At 44.1% G+C, this 24,092-nt stretch overlaps 1 protein-coding gene and 1 pseudogene across 4 annotated transcripts in view; one reads left to right on the top strand and one right to left on the bottom strand.

Annotated features, from left to right (window-relative positions):
- The window catches only part of LOC147024189 (uncharacterized), a 157,382-nt gene that overhangs the window by 47,261 nt on the left and 86,029 nt on the right, over positions 1-24,092 (top strand). The gene's annotated exons all lie outside the window — the stretch shown is intronic.
- LOC147024190 (uncharacterized) lies at positions 3,274-23,827 on the bottom strand (annotated as a pseudogene). Its single transcript, XR_015059632.1, has 7 exons — positions 23,138-23,827; positions 18,890-19,003; positions 18,091-18,226; positions 5,543-5,816; positions 5,264-5,418; positions 4,933-5,141; positions 3,274-4,843 (listed from the first exon to the last, which is right to left on the bottom strand). The product of XR_015059632.1 is annotated as an uncharacterized LOC147024190 (transcript).

Below are 24,092 nucleotides of genomic sequence, written 5' to 3'. Positions count from 1 at the left end.
GTCTCTATGTTGTGATGCTTAGTGGAAACTCACTTCACAATAAAAGAGCATAAGTTCATCGGGTGGATGCTGAACAAAAATTAAGATGGCACGCCTCTTTGCATCGTTTGCATCCTTACATACGTGTGCAGTAGATACGGTTTTTCTGTAACAACCGCCTGCAATTCCGTTTTGCCAATGCAAGTGGTTCCTAATTCTGTGAGTGGGGGGGGGGAAGGAAAGTCAAAAAATTCAGTGCACTGATGGGAACCAATGACGTTATGTGGAAACGTCACGACGTTGTTAGAAAAGTGTTCCCTTAATGGTTAGCAACGTTATAGTGAAACGATGTTGGTAGAAGTGACGTTGTAGTCAAACTTACTATAGTGATGAGTTTCCTTGTTTTGATATCTAGTTTGTTGATTTCTGCTTTTGGCCGGTTTATTATTCCGCAGCTGTATTGGAACACGTGCACTGCAAATTGGTTTATGGCTTTGATTTTATTTCTTGGGGAGATGTATGTTTTCAGGGTCAGCTTTGATCGATGCAGGTATTCTTTGGTAACTGATTTGTGCATTTGTTTGTGACATATTTTGTGGCACTCTTCTACTCCAAAGTATTTGTGTGATGCTTCGTTTTCAATTTGCTGTATTTTTGTATTTCGGTCAATTTTTATGTTGTCTGTTGTTATTGGTTTACCATGTACGAATGTGCACTTGGCACAATTATCTCGGCCAAATACCATTTGAATGTAGCTGGAGTACCATTTCACTAATTTCAGCTGTTCTGACAATTTTTCATCGATTGGTGCGAAGAGCTTCCAAACATCTATGTGCAGTCGGTGTCACCTTCCCTGTATCTTTGGACGTTCCTCGATAGGATGTTCAGGTGGCTCCGTGTTCTTACTCAGGGGAGAAAGGCTGTCACCCTGAAAAATTTTCCATCGCATCTTCACTCCTCGTATTTTGATCTTTCCGAATGAATCTTTCCATCGATCTTTCTACTTACACCTCCAAAACCCCATGAGTACCTATTCCCCTCTGCTCCCATCTCATGTTTGTCTGTGTATTGTACCGTCCTCCCAACAGTGACGACCTATCTGCATCTATGTATCTCTCTCTCTCTCTCTCTCTCTCTCTCTCTCTCTCTCTCTCTCTCTCTCTCTCTCTCTCTCTCTCTCTCTCTCTCTCTCTCTCTCTCTCTCTCTCTCTCTCTCTCTCTCTCTCTCTCTCTCTCTGATGACATGTACCAATTTTTAACCACTTATCCCAACTCTCTCTTCATCATATGTGGTGATTTCAATTGTCACTATGCTAATTGGCTGGGTGTTGGTACCCTGGGGGGGCTTGTTGGCTTGTTGGCTGGGGGGCTTGGATGAACGCAATGCGCAAATTCCCCTGCAAGCAGGACGAGAATCACCTGACCACAGGTGATGCTCTACCCCCTCACAGATTCCTCGCACATAGGGCTCCTTGTCCACCCCTAGCGCACATGCAGTTTTACGCCTCAGCTCCCTGAACAGCTCAGCTCTGCCATTCAGCCTGGCCCTGCGACTCTGGTCAATGGTATCCAGTGTCCCTTGAGAGACAAAATTATTCTTCAACCTACGGTGAGTTCCAAGACATCCACTGGCAACATCAAGGAAGGTGGTCTTGAAGGCACTCCACAACTCTTCAGGATCTCCCAACGCACCCAGACCCCACAAATCTCCACTCAGCCTGTTCGCAAACTCCTCAGCTACCCTCTTATCCTTGAACTTGCCAACATCCAGCAGAGGCTGGGGTGGTACCATTCTCCTGGAGTTAAGGTGCAACTTCAGAGTTGCTACAACAAGCTGGTGTTCAGTATTGAGGAACTGAACACTCCGGTAGACCCTGCAGTTCTGGATCATTCTCCAATGACCATCAACGAGCACATGGTCAAACTCGTTTGCCACACCCCCAGCGTTGGAATACCAAGTCCAGCGATGAGCTTGTGGGCGCTGAATCCATGAACCGGCCACCCTAAGTCCATGAGTTCTTGCGAAGTCAAGGAACTTGGTGGTATTCAGGTTCACAGTTCCAGACACATGGGGACCAACACGTCTCATAACCATCCCCATCAGTTCCAGTCAAATCTTTGAAATCCCCCAAAACTCGAAGTGTATCTCGCCTGGGGCACTGATCAACCACAGACTCGAGTGTGGCATATAATGCGTCCTTCACGGTGAGATCACTCGCCTCAGTCGGAGCATAAAGAGACCAGGGAAATGACACCAAAGGAGTGACGAATCCTTAGTCTCATAATACGCTCATTGACCGGTGTTACCTCAATTATCATTGGAGTCAGCTTGTTGGACACAGCTGCAGGAACTCCTTGGGCATGCTAACCATCAGAGCGACCAGACCAATGGTAGGTGTAACCACCCGCCACGATATCGCTGCAATCCGGTCTCCAAACCTCAGAGAGTCCTGCAATACCGATGTCCAAACGCTTGAGCTCAGATGATGACAGAGACAGGTGATCATCCTTTCTTAGGAATAGGGCATTCCAAGCACCCACCCAAAGGGACCGCCTCAGGTTAACCCGAGGAGACCGCCGTCTGGTGGACGACCCCTCAGCACCACCCTGATATACTCTCCCGCAATCTGACCCAGGAATGTTACCCCGTGGTTTCCCTCCTATCATCAAAGATTGGGGGTCCCAAAGGCTTTGCCCCAATCCCGTCATCCGGTGAGCTGCCCTGCGAATGGAAGCTGCACAGGAGGTACTTCCATGCAGTGGGTTTTCAGATTTTTTTCATTCTTCGAGAATGTTTTGTGGAATGAAGGGTTTTACGGTGGCCGGAGTGTAAATCCTGCCACCAATCTCTGAACAAGAAGTAACCCAACTGCAGGAGGACGTCCGCAGACAGATTTGGGCACTAGATATGGATGGCAATTTGCTCTCAAGGAGCTCCTCCGCCCTTTGAAATGTTTTGTTTTTAATCCTGCTGGGTGTCCATATCCAGACACCCTCCTCACCAGGAAACCTTGTGGGGGAGACGGTTTAGTCGCCGCTAACCCGACCATGGAACAGGTTAGTACAGGTATACATGACACCTGTAGCAAGTTACAGATCTGATGTGGCCTGACCCTGACACCTGTTAAACCACCCCCAACCCCTCTAAAATTTTGCTTGTGTATCCATCTTGTCCACCCCTTGCGTTCTTCCATACTCCTCCTCATTACCTGCATCTCTTGTTTGTAAAATGGTGGTATTCAAGAGCTCCATGGCTTTCTCAATCAGTTTGATTATTTGGAGGTTGATCTTGTCTACCTGCATGCAATTTGTCATCCATGAATGTGGTGCACTATCAAAAGCTTGTTTATATAGTTAGGGAATTTTAGCAAATTGTATTGAGCATCTGTGAAAAAATTGATTACCAAAAAATTTCTTCACTAACGTATTCATCGAGGTGTCTACTAACACCTATCAATTAGTGCAAACACAAATCCTTGTGGAAAATTCTGGGGAGCCAATCAAAGTTCGGGTGCTCAGAGGGCCTGCGCGAAAAAATCGGAAAATTAACTTTTGCCAATATTGACTTGTGGGATGTCTAACTAGGGTTTTTTGGGGGTGCTGAATTGATTCCAACCATTATTTTTGAGAAAAAAACACTCGTTGATCATATAAAATGTATTTTATTGACATTTTTAACAGAACTGTGCTCAATGGAAATGTTGCTTCGTCAGCTTTTACAACCTTATTCATTAAACTCCCCAGTATCTTCCTCACTCCTCTTGTCATCCAGCTGGTTTATGTTCAGGCAAGAGTTACCATGACAGATGCCGCAAGCAGAAATACACTTGACTCCTTGCTTTTTACAGCAGCACCTGAGTGAGCTGCAGTCCCCCGCACAGTTGCAGCTGGCAAACATCAGGAGGTAGTCTGGTGCAATGGGGTCTGTAGAAGGGACTGGTGCATATCCTTGCTCAGTGAGTTGCCATCCATAGTCCCAGGCATCCAACGATGGACTTTGCAGCATCAGCCAGTCTCTAGTCTGGAGGTAAGCTCGGAGAGAGTGCTGTGCTGCAGCTCCTGTTGTCGGGGGGAGTTTCTCAGGTTTTATGCTCCCAGTAGCAGCTCGCTTGCTGAAGATGTCGAATCTCAAGTCTTCCAAGTCTTTGGAGGATTCCCATGGAACATGAGCATGAAAAGATCACAGCCTGCTTTAATGATATCACCTTTCTCAGCTCGGATGTCCATAAACACGTCCATTGCCCTCTCTGCTTCATCAGTCTTGCAGAGCTTGCTTAGCAAAGTTGGTTTGTGAGTTGAGAGGGAATCACTCCTGATCGAGGGCGATAGGCTTTCAGTAGGTTCTGCCCCAAACTGCTACCTTTTCATCTGATTTCACGATTGGTTTCAGTAGCTTCTGTAGGCTGTTGGGAATCGGAGCAAGCTGGTTCTGTGTATTGGTCATGCTCTCCACCGAAGGGTACTGCTTCTGGTCAAGTGGGACTCTTGCCAAGTCTCCGCAGATCAGGTTGATGGCAGTTGAAATGGTGAGCTCTTTCAGTTCAGCATCGTCCAGGGTTTGCGAGGGGTTGAGGACCTGCTGACGGTAGTCTCGAAGGATTGCGTTTGTCATGTCTCTCAGACACACAATATCTGTTCTTCTCTCATCTGATGTGAAGTAGAGAGACTCCTCCTACTGTTCCTGAAGCTTTATTTTCAGATACCGTGGATTGTATGCCAGACTTTTGTCCTCGCTGGGGTCAAGCTCTTCCATCTTCCTGTGGACCTCTGCAAGAGTTGTAATACCGTGCTCCACCCCTTCATCTATCCATAAGCACAGTTTCTCAAACAGCAACTGTCTTTCTTCATCAATAGGCCGTCCGACCTGAGGACAAAAATATCATTGTGAATTAAGCCGAACTTATCATTTTCATTTTCATTTTCATTTCATAAGTGCATTGCTATTATAATTACCTCAGGGTTTGTAAACGAGTGCTCGAATAGGGTCCTGCACCGTAGATGATAAAGTGCCTCTTCTGCTACCAAGTCTATGATCCCAGACAGACGACCGGCAACCTCACGTCCCCAGGCAGCTCCTCGTTTCACAGCTGTCTCCATTAAATTCCTTTTCAGTCAGTCCTGGTAGCGATTGTCAGGCGCACGATACAACTTCCGGGCTCTGCCTGGATGATGCCACGTATATGCATGATTAAAGTATTTGCCTTTGAGTGGTAGAGTGAAGAGAAAAAAAAATTGAAAAATATACATTTGAACTTGTGCAGGACTCAGTAAACGTGCAAATTACCAGGGTTACGTTCCAATGTTCCAACGTTGATGCCTTCATCACAGAGTATGCAAACATCACGGTAGATAAGATGCGCTGATGGTGTTTGGGAAGTAGAGCTGGAGCCAGGTGAGCTACTTTGCCCAGATGATATCCGGCGTTTTTTTTCGTCGTGTCTGAGCATCGGCCCTCCTCATCTTGTTCTATGGAAATAAAATTATTGTTTAGTAAGCAAATTTGAGATTATTATTGTCGTTTTTATTTGCAATGCTACTTCCTTTGATTGATGAATATAAAAACTTACGATTAGCTGTTTCAGTTGCAGTGGATATACTTCTCGCATGACTGTACAACTCTGTTTTACAATCCACATGGTATCTCAACTTGCTGTCTTCTCCGTTGTTCCAGTCCTCATTTAGTCTCCCGATCAACGCCGCATCGCCCACAAACTCAGAATGTGATAAGATCCGTGGGTGCCCTTTATTGGAGATTTTTGAAAGCGTATGCTTTTCAATCCCGGAACCACCACAGATGAAACACCTCAAGCCAGGTTGAAACACCTCAAGCCAAACACCTCAAGCACCCCAAAAAACCCCAAGTTAGACATCCCACAAGTCAATATTGGCAAAAGTTAATTTTTCCGATTTTTTTTTTCACGCAGGCCCTCTGAGCACCCGAACTTTGATTGGCTCCCCAGAATTTTCCACAAGGATTTGGGTTTGCACTAATTGATAGGTGTTGGTAGACCCCGAGATGAATACGTTAGTGAAGAAATTTTTTGGAAAGCAATTTTTTCACAGATGGTCAATACAATTTGCTAAATTCCCTAACTACTAGTCTCTCCAGGATGTGCCCAATTTGGTGCTTCTCATTTTACAGTTTTCGAGTATGGCCTTATTTAGTAGTCTGTGGTCTATTGTTCCATAGCATCCTCTCTTACACCGTGTGTGTGTTTTCGCACACCTGCACGCATATCCCATGAAATATTCCTTGAATTCTGAATGCAGTGGGTTTTACTGCTTTGTGCCCACCGTTTTTGAGGTACTTGAAATTAATAGGCCAAAACTCCAAAGACAGAGCAGTGTTTTACTTTTCTTCTTGTTTAACAGCCCCACTTATTCCTCCCTTTCCTGGGAGTAGGACATGCAGAACAGTGGTGGCCCAAGTCTTTCATGAACTGGCTTGCCAGGCTTCACGTTCGACTGGAAGGAATTTTGGATTCGTTCAAGCTATGAGTGACAACTCTCCTACTCTTCACCAAAGACACCATGAAACCATTAACGTCCATCAACTCCTCCAGTGCTGGCAGATGGGTCCTATGACTTAATGTCCTTCCAAGTGGATGGTGTCACTCAGCATGTGAAACCCCAGGTTGACAAGTTATAGCTGGGCTGCCAGGCTTTAGCAGTGCTTAAATCATGATCTCCTCAATCCAAAAGTTTGCATACATGCACCTGTACATGAGTCTATATTGAGTAGGAAAAATATATTTATCCCTATTTTGTTATACAGGAGTGAGGCTCATGGAAGAGGAACGTAGAATCGACAGTGGGACAAACATCAAGGTAATAAATGAACAGCAAAGGAGGAGAGGGAGGAGGGGAGGAAACACTGAAGCTAGCGAGTGTAGTTAATGGGGGTTACAAGTCATGGAGTTACATTGCTTGATTAGTCCTAAAGGGAAGAGTGAGACAGTACGGCCTTCGGAAGGTGGGTCCATGGATGGGAGAAGTGAGGAACATAAGTGTTGAAGTGTGCAGTCGGCCTGTATTTTGCAACAACAAAAAATTGTTGTCAGGGCTCATGGAGGAGCTAGAACACGGAACACATCAGTACATGACAGAATGAAAAGAACAGTAGAAAGAGATGGGGGGGGGGGTATACACAAAATTGCAGGATAAAGTTTAATTAGCGGGGGGGTTTACTGGAAGAACGTGTGCATCCTGGAGTTGGTAGGGAGGGCCAGAGGATTGCGAGAGCAGAGGCAACAATGTTGAAGAATATGTGGTAGAATAGAGATACTACCAACCTACCTACCTGTGATGTGAGAGCAATAAACCCTGTACATCAGTCTCATGGGAGATTCCAATAATTACCCTGCGCACATGAAGCAAAAATTAGGATCAAGCAATTAGTTCATATCTGTTTGTCTTATCAGTTTATGGCCGTCAGTTTATGCTCAAGGAACGGCTGATTTAAATTGAATGTTACCATTTTACCATATTTACCTCTGCCACCGAAGGTGAAGGTGGTTATGTTTTCACTCCTTTCTATCTTTATGTTTGTTTGTCTGTTTGTTTGTTTATGTACAGGATATCTCAAAAAGTTGTTGACAGATTCAGATGAAACTTGGTGATCAGGTTGGGTGTTTGGCAAGGACGAATTGATTCTATTTTGGTGAAGATCTGAATCCGGATCTGGATGCGAGAATTATTTAATTTTAAAAGTGATTCTTCACCATTGAGAGATGGGGCCAAAAATGATATAGTACTGTATAGCATGATATTTCAAAAATATATTGGGCCAGATATGTTCTCGTGGATCAGGCATTGCGTGGCAGAGGTATGGCTCTCTACCGAGTGCCCTTCTAGTTTCGCTCGGAATTTGTCCCGATCGCACATGGAGAGAGGAGTGAGATCATGTTTTTCCTCTGCCTGCCTGGCAGCACTGGCATATCGATGGAGAAGGGGGCAATGGGGTGGCCGCCCCGAGCGGCACTTTTGAGGGGCAGCAAATAATTGTTGTTGCATTTCAGTGCTGTACCTGAGCCTGGTGTGGCTCAGTGGTCAAGGCGGTGGCTTGGGATCCTCGGGGTCCTGAGTTCGAGCCCCGCTGACCGCTGTGCTTAGCATCAGGGGGGTTGACTCAGCCTGTCATCCTTCCAAAGGTCGGCGAAATGAGCACCAGTATACTGGTAATTATCCCTGCAGGGTCGAAGACGACTGAAGGGTTGGCGTCAGTCAAGAAGGGCATCCGGCCGTAAAAACATTGCCACAGTAAAGGGTACCATGATTGGAGCCCGCAAAAAGCTGACCCCTGTTCAGGGATAAAGGCTTTCAAATGGTGTGATGATGATGACAGTACTGTACCTGCAGTATCATATATCACGATCAACACTTCTGAGGACAATTTTTCCGTGGCGTGTGAAAGCACAAGCACAGGGTGGGGTTGAACTATGAAAATAGCCCCACCCTCCATTTGCTGACCAATGGTTGTGGCCAACGATGTTTCACAGAGAGGGGGTGGGCAAAATGGAGCACGCGGCATGCTGGGAAACTACACTCGAAGACAAGGCAGTGAGGCTTTGGGGTCTTATTCTAGTTCGCCGTTTCCATCTCATTCCTGTGTTCGCGTCTCATTCCTTTGTTCCCATCTCATCAGAGGCATGCCTCGAGACGAGTATTTGGCACCCAGGGCGGATCTTTCCTTTGGCAATCCCAAGATCAATAATTTTAAAAATCAAATGCACAGAAAACATGTGTGCAAGTAAAATTTCAACCAGATTACAGTACTGTACCTATCGTAAGCAAATTGGGAATAAGAAAAGATTTTAATTGGTGCCAACCACTTCAATATACACTATGTCCTTCCTTCCATCCGTCCGTAAAAAATTAAGAAGAAGAACCCTCTAACGCACAGTGTTTCATTCGATAATAGATTGTTGTTGTTTAGTGTTTTTGTGTTATTGTTTAGTTGCATCAGGACAGTGAGGTCACCCCGCCTGTTGGGGAAGTAATGGTCAGTCCCCCACTGGAACACTTTTCAGTGGTGTAGCTGCTTCCCTGCACAGCCCCCACCCGACACGGTGTGATTTATGTTTTTTTCTCCCGGGATGTTTTACAAAACAACAAATAATAATAAAGGAGGCGGGTACAAAAAAGAAAGCGAGCGGGGACGATCAACTCGTGTTTTTTATTTTATTTATTTGGCCGTATCTTACATGAATGGGCCCTTCTTGTTCGGGAATTTGGACTCAAGATTATTTTGGTAAGTGTCACAACTAAATTAACTTTATTACTGAGTTACTGTCTTTATTATGCGGTAAATGATAATATTATAATGTCATTTGCAACTAAATCCTTCGTTAGATCATCGTACTGATATTTCAACTCTCCCAATGGCACCCCCCCCCCTCGGCTGTCACCAGGGGTGGACCGCCCTCCCTGCACCCCCCTGAGTACACCAATGTGTCTCATTCCTGTGTTCGCGAGATGAGTTTGCTCCACTGACTGCGAAGAAGACATGAACCACACGGTCACAACAACTACTGAACGCTTTGTCGGAGGATGACTATTTTGAAAGGTGGAAAACAAAGGTGTAACTGTTTACTTGCAAATGCCCTCTACTTGATTTGATTTGCAATAACGATATTTATTTAGGCTTCATGTTTAATTCAGCATGCGAGTTACGAGAGGGCGGCAATTTGGCATCTCGCCCCGAGTGGCATTTTTCCTTGATACGGCATTGCCTAGCAGTCAAACAAAATATGGAAACTGAACACATGCCTCATGTTGGCTTAACACTGAAGGTGACTGTCTTAATACCTTAGTGTCTTGAGTTTGAGCCCCTGTTGTACCATTAAACAACACAAGGTGGGTTGACTCAGTCAGTCATCCTTTCAAGGTCAGCAAATTGAGTACCAGATTACTGGAAACGGGGAACTGCATCAGCAGCACAGCCACACTCCCAGCAATGATGCTACAAGCAGCCAGAGGCTGCATTCGAAATAATAATACTGTGTGGGGTATCGTGTTCTATGAACTCTCTAGTTTTGAGAGCTTTCAATGCCACAGAATTTAGGAGAGACAAATGTGATGCTGGGGGCCAAGCCGTAGCAGAGAGCAGTACTCCATCGAGCTACAATCAAAGAGCTTGGAGACAGCGAGTAGCTCTGAAAAGAGCTTGGATCAACGGATGATCTCCAGTCTGTGGGTGTATTTGGAAGCCAGCTTTGCGATGCGTTCAGCCAGGAAAGGCCATGGCTGATGGTGCGGCCAAAAAAGTTAAGAGACTGAACCTCTTCCACTGCATGACCAAGGAAATAGGTGATCATTCTGAAGTGAGACTGTGAGATTTCCCAGGATTGAAGAACATGTTCCATTTATAAGACCAGTGGCTAATTATTTCCAAATAAGGAGAGAGAGAGAGAGAGAGAGAGAGAGAGAGAGAGAGAGAGAGAGAGAGAGAGAGAGAGAGAGAGAGAGAGAGAGAGACAGACAGACAGACAGACAGACAGACAGACAGACAGACAGACAGACAGACAGACAGACAGACAGACAGACAGACAGACAGACAGACAGACAGACAGACAGACAGATGCAGCTGATGCAAAAACGAAGAGTCAACGCCCAAACACATGACAGCATGGTCATAGTTGAAATTGCCACAGATGAAAAACAGAGATGGGATGGGTAATTATGAGTCGATCCATGTTGGAGGAAATCGAGGTCTATATTTGTTTAACAGAGGAAATTTGGTCTATATTAGTTTTGTGTCTATTTCTCCGTTGTTGCATTCACCACTCTTGGAGGTACTGCATCAAATGGGTCAAATATTTATGTTCATGTAATGTCCAACTGTAGCTTCTGTGAATACAGATAAACTTTATTTTTGTTGTTTTTAAACCTTTATCTAACCTTGTAATACACTCGTTTGAAATCATGGGTGACCCCAAGGTAAGTTTAATGATTCTAAAACTCAATTTCTTCTCATCTCTCTCTCTCTCACTCTCACTCTCACTCTCACTCTCACTCTCACTCTCACTCTCACTCTCACTCTCACTCTCACTCTCACTCTCACTCTCACTCTCACTCTCACTCTCACTCTCACTCTCACTCTCACTCTCACTCTCACTCTCACTCTCACTCTCACTCACTCCTCTCAACTCTCCAATCTCCTTTGTAAGCTCTGCAATTGCACCATGTGATACAATAAACCTACTAGGTATCACTCAAACATCAAATTTATCCTGGAATCCACATTTTATGCAAATAGCTAAGTCTGCCTCGAAGAAACAAGAGTCTTGTTCGGATGTTGAAGATTCTTCTACTCTGAACAGTTGCTTCAACTACATAAAGGGTTGATTCGTCCTTGTATAGAGTACTGATCTCACATCTGGGGAGGTTCAATCTCCACATAATTACTGGGAAGAATTTAATCCACTGTATTCGGACTTATAAACTCTTCCAACGTGACCTCAAAACTTGACCCGCTCAAATTGTGCCGCATAGTAGGCTCTCTTTCTCTTTTCTACAGATATTACTTCGGTTTCTGCTCGCAAGAACTTGCTGCTTGTTTACCTCGACCATTAGCGACGCCACAAAATACTCGACAATCCACTACATCACATGATTATTGTGTAGCCATTGGCAACTCAAGGGTGGGCTGTGATGATGTTTGTTTCTTCCCCTTCACTGCCAAACTCTGGAGCTCTTTACCTTCTCATGTCTTTCCAAACACACTTGTGACCCTTTTTCAAAAAGCAGATTTTTTTTACTTCCACAAAAACTCTCTCTCTCTTTCTTCATTTTTCTCTGCATGCAGTTGTTTTATTTAACGACTGGCCTCAATGAGGACTCATAGTCCATGACTGGAGTCTTTAACATGAAAACAAAAAATGACTAAAGTCAACAACCTAGAATCAAAGCTTCATGGCATCATGCTATATCTGTTATGAAGATTATACTAAATGCTGTTAATATTGTGCAGTGTTATTTATGTTATCCAGGTGCTACACTCGTATATTAGGTGTTATCCAGTGTTATTAGATGGTGCTAGATAACAGAGTCAAAGGTAGGCTTGTGTGACTATTTTCCATTTCAAGGGAAGGGATGATGTTGTGGATATGTGCAATCATTGCTCTGGCTCTGCCCATTCATTTCATCGTAAACGTCTCATTATATCGAATATCTTGCAACTCGATACACAGTTTAAGATAAGTTGTCCTCATCATCTGAACTTATGGTGGATGATTCTGGGATCCCAGATTCAAATCCCATATCCAGTGTTGATTTGTCCATGATCTACTAATGGCATTGATGAATTTGGGTAAAAATACACTGATGTCTCTTAATGTCCTCCTCTTGCATGTGATTTAATTAGAGGTTCCTACATGGTCCTTCCATCAAAGTTGAAGCACTGAAAAAAACATGTGACTCAATTTAAAATTATAGCAGCATCAATGGCAACACAAAAATGACTGCTGTTATCAGTAAGTTCAATATAATGAACCATCGAGATTAAAATGGTGATTATTATCAAATAAATGTTCTGCTGGTGTTCATCGTCATCATCATCATCATCATCATCATCATCATCATGATCATGTGCCATGTTCTGTAGTCTATACAGAGCAATAGTTATGCCGAAGCAGTTTCTGGGCTGAGGTTATAATCCAGTATGAAATTTCATTTTCATGCAAGGCCAGGTCAAGGTCACGAGGTCTTCAAGGTCAAATGTCAGGTCAACAAATAATCCACCCCTAACTTAACTAGATCGACGAACTGATGCTGGATTTGCATTCTATGGACAATTACCTTTCCAACGACACCAAAATAATCGAGATGGGGCAAGGGGTTGCTGAGATATGAGGATTTGAATTTTGGTGGAAACGCGACATTAGTCGAAAAGGTCAAAAGTTCTCAAGGTCATATCTCGTCACCCCTGAGTCCGATTTAGCTAAAATTTTGTATGTGAACATAGACTATCATATGTAACATACATGCAAAAAATTAGCCAAATCTGAGGGGGTCGGGTTCCAACCCTTGGGTGAACTGAGGTAGAATGACATTTACCCCACTGGGTAAATTACACTTTATTACATTTACCCCACTGGGAAATCTTGTCCAAATCCGAATTTAAAGAGGTGGTTGTGATGAAATGAGATGTAGATTTGGTGAGGGAAGATGGAGCAGATGGGAAAAACATGGAGGGATGTAATGTCGAGTCATCAGCATACGAGTGCATTTGGTTATTTGTCAAAGAAAGAAGGTAGTGGAAGGAGATGAGAGGTTGTCACATTTGTTTTTGATAAAGGAATGCTTCGCTTCATGAATAACATGTTTGTAATGAGTTATGGCAGATTTGAAATGTGAATACATGTCGGAGGAAGAAGAGTTTTTCCACGTCCGAAATGCCGCATCCCTTGCACGAATGGCCGCAGAGCAGGAAATATTGAACCAAGACTTGGGAGGCGAGATAGACTTGAAAGAAAAAGGGATACAAACCTCCATTCCTGCATCAATAACTTCAGCTATACGTTCATCAGAAATAGAGGCATCGCCCAAGGAGAGGCAGTAATCTTCCCAGGGAGAATCAGAAAATGTTTTGTAAACAAGTCCAGTCAGCACTAATGAAGTGCCAACACTGGCATTCAGTTGGAGCAGTCAGAGGAGGAGTGGTGGGGAATAAAGTGATCATTACAAGATTGTGGTCAGAAGAACCAATTGAAGGTGAAAATGTGTGGCTGAAATACAACGTATTGGAGGTGAAGAACAAATCCAAAGTATTGGAAGAGTGATCGTGATGATTTGGAACATAGGTAGGGTGGTTGATAATTTGTTCCAAATCACTGACAATGGAAAATGTATGAGCTTCAACTCTCGCAGCATCTGTGTGAGAAGATTTCAACCACCCCCTATGATGGTCATTGAAGTCTCCTGCTGGAGGATGTGAGGATGTCATGGCCTCATGGCAGGGATTAAGATAGTCACGGAAACCTATGAAGTTTTTCGAGATGGGAGAGATGTAAGTGAAACAGAGAAAAATAGTGATGGTCAGGAGACAAATCTTAAGCCAAATGACATCAAAGTTTGGAGATTCAAGGTCCACAAAGTGTACAACAGGTGTGTTGATGTTGGAGTAGACACAGACTCATCCTTTGAAGCAGAATTGTGAGTGAAGGTTGCAGTTCAAAAATGCTCAAGGAATTAGCAATAACATTATGTTACAATTGGGGTCTCTGAGAAAAGCAAGAGAAAAGGAGAGGTACTTGCTGGAAGATGTTCAACAGACCTGTCATCCTTCCGAAGTCGGCAAAATGAGTGCTAGCTTGCTGGTATCTTGTGTCCGAGTGGCGACCCATCCAGGATTGTGCCCAATAGTCAAGGAAACTGCTTTGGCAGCACCAATGCTCTGCACAGAGTATTGGTCCCCATGGATGGGATGGTTCAACAGATGAAAGATTCGAAGAAAGACCACAAATGTTGGTGAAATGAATTGAAAAAGAGTCACGTTGATTCAAAAGTCAAGGGTCTCGGGAGGAATTGATTCTACTACTGCCTGAGCCCCCCTCTCATTGTCAGCAGAGACAGGCGGGTCGTTGGAGATTCTTCACACCCTATAATGCTGGGAACTGGGAGCCATTAACTTTGTGGACCTTTATCATATTTAATTGGAGATTTCTGAGGAAATGAGAGGAAAGAGAAATAAAAGAGAGAGAATGTAAAGTTATGGAGTGAAAACGAGTAAGAAAAGTGTATGATGTTTGTTTGCAAGAAAGAGTGAATAAAGCGAGCCAGGTCGCTTTCGTTTCCATTCGAGAGAAAGTAAGACCAGCAATCCTGACATGGAGAGTGTCAGATGGTTCTGGGCACCATTTTAACGCTCCTAAGTCTGAACGAACTACCCTGAGCAGTTGCTGTCTACAACCTACTACCGAAAAAATAGGACTGCATGTCCTGAAGCTCACCTGGATCAGGAGCAACAATCACTCAAATCCCCTGCAAACCCCCTTAGACCCTGATTTCTGTAATGTCGTGAGCAAATTTTAGTATATCACGGTTGATGGAGGTTGTGATCAAGTTTCATTGAAATTGTGTGTGTAGTTTCAGAGAAGAGCACAAGTACCTATTTTGGGGAGTCAAACACTCCCCCCTCCCCCCCCACCCCATCAACCCCTTTAACGAGTGCAGATTTTGATGTGGCCAATACACTTTGGTACATTACGGGTGATGAAGGAGGTTCATGACGAAGGAGGTCAAGTTTCATCGAAATTGTGTGTGCAGTTTCAGAGAAGAGAGCAAATACCTAATTTTAGGGGGTCAACCACCGCCCCCCCCCCACCACCACCATCATAGACCCCTTTAATGAGCGCAGATTTTGATGCAGTCAATGCACCTTCGTCCGGCATCAGATATGAAGCTTGTGGCCAAGTTTGATCAAAATAGTGTGTTTGGTTCAAGTGATAATGACTGAAGTGTTTGCAGACTAACTCACTCACTCACTCACTCACCTACAGACACTGCTCGATTGCATATGCTCACTCGACTAAAGTCCAGGTGAGCTATCAACCGATCCTATCTGGATGGGTGTTTTTTTAGGGGACACCATCTCCTTACTGGATGGTGTTGGCTCCCTCAGGGAGCTCATCCATCCTTTAACAGGTCCTGCACCTGTTTACTTTGTTTATAGTCCTGCAGGCTGTCACAGTCACCCTCCCCACTGGCAAGCCAGTGAGGGTAGTCAGTTTAGTCGCTGACCACCTGACCATTTGTGATTGCGATTTCCATCTTTAAGCAAAAAAAAAAAAAATAATAATAATAATAATAATAATAATAGTGCATAGCACGTTTGATTGTTGAATGCCTTGAACTACTTTGCGAGCTCTCACTTTGACTTGTAAGGGAAAACTCACTCCACTTCGTAATACAACTCCAGGAGGTCCAAGTACAATTTTTTTTTTAATGTGTTAATTTCTCTTTTGGTGTATGCAGTTGTCTATCATGCAATATGAAAACATTTATGAGATAAACTGTAAGAAAAGGGGTTAATTAGAATCACAATGCTTTGCCCTTTGTCGATTCATTTCCATCACATAATATATTCGATTGAAAAGTTTTTAAAATAACTTGCATAATTTGTATTGTTTAAACATGACTAAATAAGTCACATCATATTATGAGAAAAGACAGTTTAAAGTAGTGTTCAACATCAAGAGCTTAACGACAAACCTTAAAAGTCTTTACTCTCGGTTTGCTTGCTAATTTTTGTGGCCAAGCACAGAGGCAAGTCTGACACAGCTCTTTGTGATGACATTGTCTGAGCATGATGTACGACGTTAGTTATATTATCCTGGGGTGTGCCCTGCCCATAATGACCTCATTGCAAGTTTGAAGTGTCCGGATATGCCAAATTGGCCTGAGTGTTACACATCACCTAAATTATGAACGATTACTTTGAGCATATTGGTACACACATAATTGACCTTTCTTACCATGTCTCACATGTTCAGTTGCTTCCTTTTTCTTGCTGCTGATATCTGTAATTCTTATTCATTATCTTTCCTGACATTTTCACTTTCACTTCATATTTTGCTCTCTCACTAGGCCTTTTTTATTTCAGGTTTCCAGACTTAGATTTCTCTTACATCAGTTTATTCTTCATATGTACATGCCTGATCATTTCTATGTGCACTTTCCTTTGTTATCCGACTTCATGAATGTCTGTCTTTCTTGTTTTCTTTCATCTGGTTGTGTCTTATCTCACTGTAAGTTGACATTTGGCCTCCTCTCTGTCTGTACTGCTCTTTCTTTGTTTGTACAGAGTTTGAATATTTAAATCCTCAGGGATGAAATAGTAATGCAAGTGCTTTTGTCTGTCTCTATATGTCGATGGTTCTGTGTCGTTGCTAAGGAATAAACATATTCTGCATATGCATATTTGCATATCTGGAACTAGGAGATAGTGAAGCATTGTAGATATATTCCAATCTCTTTATCTGTCTTTTGTAGTCATCCCAATGGTTAGAATGTCCTTTTTCTGGGACGTTCAATGAATCTGGCTTGAAAATATTTCTCCTTTTTTTAAATTCTCATCTCCCATTTCTTATTATTCTTTTCAATATTCTTCTTACAGTGTTCTCTTCTCAGGCCATCATATTTTGGACCATTTCACAGAATACAGCACATTTTTCTTTTATTTATTTGTTTTTGCTCCTCCCAACCACCGTATTTTTCTTTTCATCGTCGCTTTAAACATTCCCTTTGTAGTGTCGCCGGTAAAGGCAGCCGCCCGATAATTGGCGCTGAATAAAAGCAGCACTGTTGGTCTGATGTCGCTTGTCGTCCTGTTCAGGGGATGGAGGCAGGCAGGGATGAAAGAGAGAGAGAGGCATGCTCAAGATACTCTCACCATCTGCTGTGTTTCTCTTGCTGTCTCTCTCTCTCTCTCTCTCTCTCTCTCTCTCTCTCTCTCTCTCTCTCTCTCTCTCTCTCTCTCTCTCTCTCTCTCTCTCTCTCTCTCTCTCTCTCTCTCTCTCTCTCTCTCTCTCTCTCTCTCTCTCTCTCTCTCTCTCTCTCTCTCTCTCTCTCTCTCTCTCTCTCTCTCTCTCTCTCTCTCTCTCTCTCTCTCTCTCTCTCTCTCTCTCTCTCTCTCTCTCTCTCTCTCTCTCTCTCTCTCTCTCTCTCTCTCTCTCTCTCTCTCTCTCTCTCTCTCTCTCTCTCTCTCTCTCTCTCTCTCTCTCTCTCTCTCTCTCTCTCTCTCTCTCTCTCTCTCTCTCTCTCTCTCTCTCTCTCTCTCTCTCTCTCTCTCTCCCTCTCTCTCTCTCTCTCTCTCATACATACATACATACATACATACATACATACATACATACATACATACATACATACATACACACATCAACCAAGGCACATTCTTCACTCTTTCCTTTGCTGCATCCCTGACTTGTCTTTTTTATTGCATGATCCTTCCAGTCCTTGACAACTTGCTGACTTCAACATTTGCCATCCCCATCATAGTTAATTTCCACTTCCTCATTTGGGGACAATGATGGCCTGAGGGAGAGGACCCTTGGATATGTTGTTGCAAAGCATACATTTTTTGCAAAAAAAAAGAAATGAAGAGCACACCACAGTTGGAATGATCCTCTGGTATTTTTGTCCCTTTATTGTTGCATTTAAATTGGCAGAAGTCACACTTTGGCATCTCTTGGCTGAGTTTGTTCCACTCTTTTCCATCATCTCTTACACCGCATGGTGTATCAAGCTGACGTACAACATGATGAAAGGAATGTCTGACATGATGTTGGAGAGTTAGTGCACTTGCCTTTTTTTGCTGTCCAGCTTGGGTTTGAATCTCAACCCATCTAATAACTCTCAGATAGGTTCTTCACAAGCAGAGTATTGCAGCAGTAGGTGTGCTATTCATTTGTTGGATTGTTAAACTGGGGGCCTGTTTGCTCACATAAGCTGTTTTTTTTTTCACATAAAGAAATTGAGGCTCAAGGAGGAGCTAAGCACAAAAGTGCAGCATGGTTACAGATTAACGTGGGATCAGAGAAGAGCATGGTGACAAAGCCATGACATACGAGTGTGTGAGTGGCAAAATAATAGGTGCAGGGGGAGGGGTGTCAGCAAGAATATAAGAGAGTAGGTGTTTGATATGGGAGAAAAAAAAGGTAACAATGAGCAGCACTCTTGAAAGAAAGAGTCGAGGGAGGGCCACAAAACAGAAACATCTTCAGTTTCATGAAAGAGAGAATGGGGAGATGAAGGAATGGAGGTGAGCATTAAGCTTAAAATTTGGGAGCATAAGCAGGTGTGAGATCCTGGAAGAATGTCTGACCTGTGGTGGGTGAGAATAGAGGAGGGAGAGGACAGGTGGAGCTAAGCCAGAATTGAAGCAATAGAAAACTGAGAGTCTACCTACCTGCTTGTGGCACACAAGAAGTAGGCCTTGGGATACAGCATTCTGGTGAAATATGCCGATAACATTGAGAGCCTTCAGCATCATTGCCTTGATGTTGAACAAGATGGGAAGCGACTGCATTAGGCCAGATGGGTGGACCCATAATCCACGATACTTCCGATGAAGGCTTGATTCACTGTAATATGTTCTGAGCGGCTTAGAATTGACTTTGCTCTGCCAACAATACTTGTCAGCTTTCATGACAGCTTGTGATAGATTTTGAGGCCAAGGATATCTGAGGACTGATAACAGCAGATTGTCTCTCTGCAAGGAAAACCTGTCCTTGCAGAGAGATAGAGTGAGAGCGTGGGATTTTATTACATTGAAAGACAGTTCCTGGGAGCTGGCCAATGTCTTATTTTCTGAGATCTGCATGGATGGATTCTGCAGCAGCTTGCCTCTCAGAAGTGTGGTGTACTATTTTTTCAGGGTGTAGTCATCTGCAAAATTCTACAGAGGATTATCAAGGGAAATTGAGACACCATTGCTGTATTGACCATGAATACGATCAATTTGAAGCTGTAACCATGTGGGACACCAGCATTAAGATGGAGATCTCAAGACACTGGCATTCAGCGCGACCGATTGGTTTAGCAGAGATAATCTGATCAACATTAAAAATGATGCTTCTGAATATAATTCGCAGACTGCATGAAAAGTAAGGTGTGGTGCCAGTTCGTATTGAGAACTCAACAGATGGACGGAGAGATGGTCCTGATCTCTCATTTGAGACAGTACATCCATCCATTGTTTGATTGAAATGAGCAACATGTCCATGGTAGAATAGCCAAATGATGATCAGAGTAGAGAGAGTTGGAGAAAACATAATGCGTATAAATAAGGTCTGCAGTAACAACAATAGATTCCATCACTTTGCTTTGGGTAGTGAGAAGGCTGACCACCCTGGTTTGGAAAGATTTTTGTGAATCAGGTGATGTTTTCAACTTTCCAAGATGAACGCTACTCCACAAGCCTCAAAAATGGATACATAAAAGGGTGGGACATCATCTGAGAATGACTTGGAGAATGACACCCTTTTTGAGAATGACAATGTCATTGCCTTCGGGCCCAATTACAGAGGAGTTGTCATTAAAATTGCTTCTGAACTTCTCAACCTTACTGGGAGAGAAGTCCACTTGCTGCATGTAGTTAGTCTGTTATGGGAGAAAGGGTGTGTGGGGGAAGGGAGGGATGTGCACTTTGGCCTTTTCAGTTAAGACAGTTTGATATATTCAGTTTAAGGAGCAAAGGTGCAGAATTAGAATGTGGACCACAAACAGATTTGACCAAACTGCCACTCGGCTGTTTCGGGTGGTAAGAGATTTGAGTAGTTTGACTGCAGATTTGCTTAACGTCGGGATCTAGCTCATAAAAGGCAGCTGATACACACTGGTTATGGGCTATGCAGAGGACTTTAAGTTCCCATCAATTGGGTTTGCCTTCCGGGTGCAGAACACAAGCTTCTTCTTTCACGATTGCCTCACCACATACCTCAGTATTGTACTAGAGTCAGAATATTGAATAGGACATTTGGAGGCATGATGGATTTAACTTTTCAAGAAGAGAAAGCAGTCTGTTGAGGAAGGAATTCCAGCAGCTTTTGATGTCATGAGCTAAGAAATTAATGCACAAATCTGTAAGTGAAATCACACATTTCATACCAGACCAATCCGCCTTGTCAAACTGCATACTCGTCGGTGCCTAGCAGCTCTCTGAAGACCACCAATGAGGAAAACACTTTCACAAGGGCATGGTCAGTAGAGTGAAGAGGAGTGGAAGAGGAGCAGGAAAGCTCGAGGAAAAGTTTGACATGACAAAATCAAACAAAGAATCACTGTCATTTGGAGAAGTCTCAGGAGGAAAAGACAGCTTAGGGCAGTTTTTTTGCAAATGGTCTTGGCTGCAATAACATGGGCTACAATTTGAGGACTGACCCCCACAACTTGCACTAACTGTCATGGTGGCAATTGAAGTCTCCACAGATTATAGAAGCAAGAGAACTGGGGTGAGAGGACAGTGGGAAATCCATGTCTGACAAAAGAGCTTCACTGGGATCCATATCTGAACAATGCATCTCTGAAGAAAGAGCTCAGAACTTCTCAACTTTGCTGTGAGGGAAATGTGGAGAGAGACTTATCGTGGATAGAGAATGGAAGTCAGAAATTCTTAATTTATTTCACAGGCTAAATATTTCCTCATTTATTTATTTCAATTCACAGAGAATGGAAGTCAGGGTGCAAGGAGGGGCAAGGGCAATGCAGAAGAGAGTTAGGTTGACATCTCACAACAATACCACCATGACTTGAGTGTTGGGTTTATCAAAGCAAAGGAGGAAGCATCCAGCAATGGAGACATCCAGAACATCCTGTGTAAGAAAGGTTTCTGTCAGATAGATATTGTCAGGAGATACAGAGGTACCTGGACAGATATATCAAAAAAACCTCAGATCAAGCTTTCTAACCTTGGAGGAGGAAACATACCTTGGAGGTAGTTTCACCCTTGTAGATGGGGGTAGGGGTGTAAAGGGACAGAAGGGTGGTGGGGGAGAGGGATGAGTGGCTTGATAGTGGAGGAACGCATGAGGGAGGTCAGAAGGAGAGCTGAGGGGAAGAGCTGGAAGGATGGGGTTGGTGTGTGAGGCTGGCAAACAGAAAGGTGAAGTTGAAAAGGTAAGGGGAGAGGCATGTGAGCTACAGAAAAGGATGGAGAGCTGTTAAAATGGAAGGAGGGTTGCGGAAGTTAAAGATTCCAAAATATAGTTTTTAAAAAGAGTAAGCAAGTATTCACCAGGTCTGCAGGAGCAGAACCATAGCTCCTGCAAGGTTCAATGCAGGCATTACTGTTCCAGCCTTATCACTTACCGACTCACACCTATTTAGCCTGTGAAATAAATTAGGAAGAGTTGTGGGAAGCGAGCAATAGCTGACTTACCTATTCTCCTTAGCATTCTACACCCCTTAAACACACAAATCAAATATTTACAAAACTCTTGGTTCCTCGCTCCGAACTCCTGGGGCGGGTAGAAAATGTCAGAAAGCACACAAGAACCTAGCATAACAGACAAAACCTTAACAAAAATTCATTGACATTTGTACAACCCCCTTCTAAGGACTGCATTCACCAGTGGATGCCACAATACCCAACATTACCTGTGGAACCAGTCCAATTTATCTAATACAAGTTTCTGCAGGCCCTGCCCTTCTGGTACGGGTTCATGACATGGATTGGGTGGACCTTCCCCCACATACTCACACATAAACCCAATAATCATTTTTTCATTCCAACCCTGCAAGACAATGGCTTAAATGTTATTACACACATGTGTGATTCTCAATTATGCAGCAGGGAGGTACCACAACTAAGATGGTGGGGGCGCTTCAGGTGGGGGTGCCTGCAGTCCAAAACAAGTCACCCGACTTACGACTTCTTTGCCCCCCCCCACCCCTGTCCCTTCAACTATTCGGTCCCTGACAGCCAAACAGCTCCTTTGCTGCATGTCCTGCCGGGGAGGGTCTCCACACCATCCAGGGGCTCTCTCGGCCTTTCCTGGGTCACCAAGGGTCTCCCTGCCGTTGGTCACTCAAACAGACCTCCCCTCTGATGGGTCCCCATTCCCAGGCACCATTGGTTGCCAGGAACATATTACCTTGCGGTTGGGGTGGGGGGCAGTCACTGCTCCTCCAGAGCTTGATCCATTCCTGCGGACCCACACACCTTCCCCACTCACAAAATCCAACATGTCATTCCCTCCCCTGCTGCCATTCAATTCTCAAACATTGCAATGCAAAAAATGGTGATTGTGTTCCTCCAATGCCATGGCCTGCAACCTGCATACATGTTCTAATCCACATCCATTCCTCAAAAACAACTCAATTATTGACACATAACAGACACCAACACAAGACAATTCTAATTTCCAAACCGACCCATTCACTGACCATTGGGTCACTCTCGCCCGCTCCCATCCTAATTACCCATGTCCAAATTTGTAAGCAAAACTGAACACCTGGGACAGTAAGCATCAAGGCACCTTGCCTTAAGTGCAGGTTGGTCAGGTCCAAGAGTGTCAACCACCACTCCTTGTTTCCCCTGCCCCCTTCCAATCCACCCAGGAGCCTCCCAACCCAGGTAGGGACTCAATCACTCTCTGTGGACTATCTATGGAAGGGTATGCAAGCCTATCTGAATTTTGAAGACCACATCACCCACTTGCCGCAGCACCACCCCAAGGTCCTTCCAGGGAGAGATGAGTTTTTGGCACACACCTTTCTTCCTCTCGGGCCAGTAGAGCCAAATAAGGTCTCCAGGAAGGAAACAGGGTGAGCGTTCTCTGGTATCATAATTCAATTTCATATGCAAGGAAGCCAAGCCAATTTGCTTCCTCGCAAACTCGTGAGCCTTTTCCATGCTCTTCCTCAAATTGCTTGCATAACTTTCCACAGATACTCCAACTGGTTCCTTCGGTGATGGTCCCATCCATAAATCTATGGGGACGTGCATTTCCCGACTGAACATCAACAAGGCGGGGGTGCACCAAGTGGTCATTTGCTGTGCGGTCCGGTAGGCCATCAATACAAATGGGAGATACTTGTCCCAATCCTGCTCGTGCTCAGAGGTGAAGAGGGCTAACTGAGTCAACAGGGTTCTGTTGAACCTATCCACCATCCCATCCGATTTCAGCCTAAGAGGGATCGTTCGTATCTTATTAATTTGGAGGAGCTTGCTCACCGACCGCAGGAGCTTGGACTCAAAGTTCCAGCCCTGGTCAGTGTGCAGCTCTTTGGGGATGCCAAATCTGGATAAGAACCCTTCCACTAGAGCTTGAGCTACCACCTGGGCTTTCTGGTTGGGCAATGGATAGGCTTCTGGCCATTTTGTGAAATAGTCCATTACCACCATGATGTACCATTTCCCTCGGCAGGTGGTTGGCAGGGGCCCAACTACATCTTGCCACCTGCTGAAGTGGCGCTCCCATGTTGTACACCTGGACCGGGGCCTTGTGCACACATGGGGGGCCTTTCTTACCGCAGCAAAATCACAAGATCTCACCCAATTTTGAATGTCCCTGCCTGAATTCACATAAAAGAACCTCTGCCACAATTTTGCCAAAGTTTTAGCCACACCCAAATGTCCCATTGTCCTAGTCCCATGTACATGTCCCATT

Source organism: Eptatretus burgeri, chromosome 6, assembly GCF_056783735.1.
Source record: "Eptatretus burgeri isolate ZD-2024b chromosome 6, Ebu_testis_v1, whole genome shotgun sequence".
NCBI lineage: Eukaryota > Metazoa > Chordata > Myxini > Myxiniformes > Myxinidae > Eptatretus > Eptatretus burgeri.
The sequence above is the reverse complement of the archived record's forward strand: the minus strand, read 5'-3'. Positions and strand labels throughout refer to the sequence as shown.